Source organism: Anarrhichthys ocellatus, unplaced genomic scaffold (genome assembly GCF_004355925.1).
Source record: "Anarrhichthys ocellatus isolate YVR2014 unplaced genomic scaffold, GSC_Weel_1.0 scaffold1, whole genome shotgun sequence".
NCBI lineage: Eukaryota > Metazoa > Chordata > Actinopteri > Perciformes > Anarhichadidae > Anarrhichthys > Anarrhichthys ocellatus.
In genome coordinates this window covers 8,463,947-8,468,020 of record NW_022280031.1, presented here as the reverse complement: position 1 = coordinate 8,468,020, position 4,074 = coordinate 8,463,947, and positions in this window count along the sequence as shown.

Genomic DNA, 4,074 nt, shown 5'->3' with positions numbered 1-4,074 from the left:
AGGTCTCTTCAGACAGTTGATGTCGTCAGCGGGTCTTTACAGCCCTCTGCTCACTTCTGCTGCTGGATGCTGGATATATTAACCTTTCTAATGCATTTCCTTACCATAAAACCTTGAATTGCAGCTGTGTTTGAAAGGTGCTGTGACAGGGGCGTGGGGTTAGGGGCATGGGTTTAGGGGCGTGGGGTTAGGGGCGTGGGGTTAGGGGTGTGGGGTTAGGGGTGTGGGGTTAGGGGCATGGGGTTAGGGGCATGGGGTTATTTACTGCACTGGTACTTCTACTTTTGGTACTTTAAGTACATCTTGCTGATTATAACATACTTGACTAAAGTTTTGAATGCAGGACTTTTACTCGTCGTGGATTGTTTCATCAGTATGGTATTAATACTTTTACTGCAGTGAAGGATCTGAATAATTTTTCATCCACTAATTACTTGTAAGTGATTTAAATTTGGGAACTTACTTGGCAAACAGTTAATATACAAACAGTGGTTCTTAACCCTGGCTCCAGATCCTTAATCCGGTCAAAGATCTGGACCCAGGGTTAGGAACCACTGTTTGTATATTAACTGTTTACCAAGTAAGGACTTACTGTTTGCCAAGTAAGTCAGTTAATATACAAACAGTGGTTCCTAACCCTGGCCCCAGGGTTAAGAACCACTGTTTGTATATTAACTGTTTGCCAAACTCACTTACAAGTAATTAGTGGAGGAAAAATTATTCAGATCCTTCACTACAGTAAAAGTACTAATACCATACTGATGAAACAATCCACGACGAGTAAAAGTCCTGCATTCAAAACCTTAGTCAAGTATGTTATAATCAGCAAGATGTACTTAAGAGTACCAAAAGTAGAAGTACCCTTGCAGTAAAATGTACCCCGTCAGTGTTTTACTATTATATCTGATGTTTTGACAATAGGGAGCCAGGCATTAGAAGAGTTTGAACCATTTTTTCTTCTTCATGTTGGTGATTTGGTTCTGAAGATCTTCTTTGGTCTCCTGAAGGATGTACTTCTCGTGATGCCGAAGATAACACTCAGCTCCTAACAGATCTTCTGTCTTTTTCTGGGCTGCTTTGATCCTGTTTATCTCCATTGTCTGCTCCACCAGCAGGGCTTTGGCCGCCTGGTTTCTTTTGACCATCTGCGTAGCTTCCTCCTCCAATGTTTGAGGAGTAGCTATGTTCTTCAGCTGGGCATGATCGAGGTCCCTGCAGGTTTTTTCCAGGTGTGCCGTGAGGGATGACTGTTCCTGGAAACGGAGACGCTCAGTCTCCAGCAGGTCCTGTGTTTCTTTCAGAGCTGCTGCGATCCTGTTTGTGTCCACTCTCTGTTCGTCCATCTGAGCTTGATAGAAAGACTGGGCTTTTTCCAGAGTCTGCTTTGCTACTTCCTGCTGTTGTGCTCGAATGGAAGCGATGACCTGCACCCGGGAGTGGAAGTGGTCACAGTTTTTTTGGTGGCATGCTTTGAGGGAAGACTTCTCCTCTTGCCATTGTAGACGTCCATTTTTCAGCTCCTGCTTGGCCTTTTCAAGAGCAGCCTTGAACTTACTGCTGACATCTAACTGGCCGCTAATTGGGCCTCCCAATAATTTGTTTTCTTAATAAAACTTTGTATTTCCCCAATTTGAATGATCTTGGTGTCTATTTGTAGGTAATAAAAGATGCTTTAACAATTACCCACAACTATAACACTAGAATAATGAATGTGCTGATGTAATTGGACATTTAGTGGAAACATTAACGAATATAAGTGTCAATTAATAATTCAACTCTTTTATTAAAATCATTTCCTTCAACTATGTTCAAATTGAACATTACAAGAATATGATATCAAACTGGACAAAACAAACTGTATGGCAGTGGACACTTAATTCATCTAACAGTAATACATTTGATATTAAAGATAAATGTTTAACTTATAGCACATTCCCAGACTAGTCTAGTCAGCATGGACGGTAAAAAAGTTGTAACTCTTTCAATGAATGAAACAACTGTACTTCACATTTTAAACATTGTAAAAGATGCTACATTTTCATATAAGATCTACAATATTATTCTAAACACAAAATCAAAGCAGCTAAATTCACATGTACAACATTATAAGACTAGTTGCTAGGATATATCAGCACCGTTGGAAAGTAGTTGAGATTCTTTATGGAGATTATAAATATACATAACATATGAAACATTGCTGGACTAGTCAATCTGGACGGAAACAAATTATCTTACAGCACTAGATATTGAACTGATATGAAAATCAACAATTTTGCAGTTGCCATAAAGTGATTATAACCAATTGTAACATGAACATTTTTTTTAGTTTTTATCGTTTTTCAGTTCTTTAAATGCAATTTTACTTACAATTGCTGAGGACTTAGCCTCAAACTAATATGTAGCACCAAATTTAGGTGCATTAATGTTAATGTCACTGTTCAGGGGGTATCATTTCGATCTGAATGTCTGCAGTAACTCCGCACAAAGGTACGGTCATCGGGCACATTCATCTTCCAACTGCTACTGCTCACATATGCAGCTGCAGAGTGCTGTACATGGAAGTCCCAACTGAAAGCACTTGCACCTCCCATGGCAACTTTTCTTACAGGAACACTTGGCCAGTTCCTGACAACTGGCTGCGATGGGGGGTAACGTCGACCAACATACCTGCCATTTCTCTCCTTTCTGTGTCCACCCCCAATCAGTAGGACTGCCGATGTCTGGCCTGGAGATAGTTGTCTGGCCCCAGATGATCCCAGCCTGATGTTGGGATCTGACTATATGGCTTCGACATGTGGTGTGGAACAAAGAGAGTCAGGCCTTCCCTTTTGCAAGCAAAGGTTTCATCCTGATTGTAGTTTGAGCACCAAACCCCCAGCTCTGAAGAAATTCACATTGGGGTGTGAGTTTCCTCCCCCCAAAAACTATGCGTTCCTGAAGGTACCTGAAAGCAGCGCTGCAATCTAATTGGCCGAGAGCCAAGACACCTCAGGACCCCTGTGGTTCAGCCACTGTTCTACAAAACTACCTGCAACCCCCACCTCAATGATTTTTCCATCGATCCCTCCGGGGTAGCAGGAGGCACACATGCAACGTTGTTCTTCTTTTTAATCAAATCCTAGGTCTAACAGTTTATATTCGCTGGCCGAATTCACCAAACTGTCTATTTTATCTTCGTTCGTATCCACGAAGCGAACCCGTTTATTCCTGCAGAAGTGAAGAAGCAAGACTTCTTCAGAAAGAGAGAGAGAACTTCCACTCTGTTGACTCCAAGCGCCTCGTCTGCTCCGGCCATAAGGACGCGAAAATCCCTGATCCAGACGACAGCGATTCTCTCCTACCGAGAGAACACCTGCCGCGGCCCATCGAAGCTCAGAAGAACCCCTCAGAAGAACCCCCCCTCAATCAACACGATCGCATCGTACCGTAAGGCAAAATAGAGTCTGGGCAGAGTTGGAGAGAGTTCATTTATGTTTATTTTATCTTGTTTGTGTGCTTAAAGTACTGTTCATTTGTATAACGTGGTATATGCTTTATGATCACCAACACTGACGATCCCTGAAATTGCTAGTGTCGTGTAGAAGTTACCGTGTATTCTATGCTACCGTGATTCGTGTCGAGACAGCCGCAGTGAGGTCGAAGTTGCTTCTCATCAGTTCAGGAGGTCAAAACCGCCGGCTGAGACAAAGAGTCGCGGTTCTTGCTCCCCTGGCTGAGAGAGCAATCTTCCGTACTCCCGCGCGGCGCAGAGGATCTTAATCTTTTGTTTTATTTCATTTTGTTTTGTTCCTTTCCCTTCTCTTTTACTAACACACACACACACACACACACACACACACACACACACACACACACACACACACATATAGCTTTGAGCTAATCTAGCTACGTGCTAAACGGCTACCGGCACTAGACGCCGGGTCTCCTGTTGGCTATCCGCCATTTTGAGTCTCGCGCATGAGAGACATCACCACGTCCCATCTACGTCATACGTCGCTGAGCTGTTCCCTCGCTCCTCCCCCTTACGCACACATACACACACACACACACACACACACACACACACACACACAC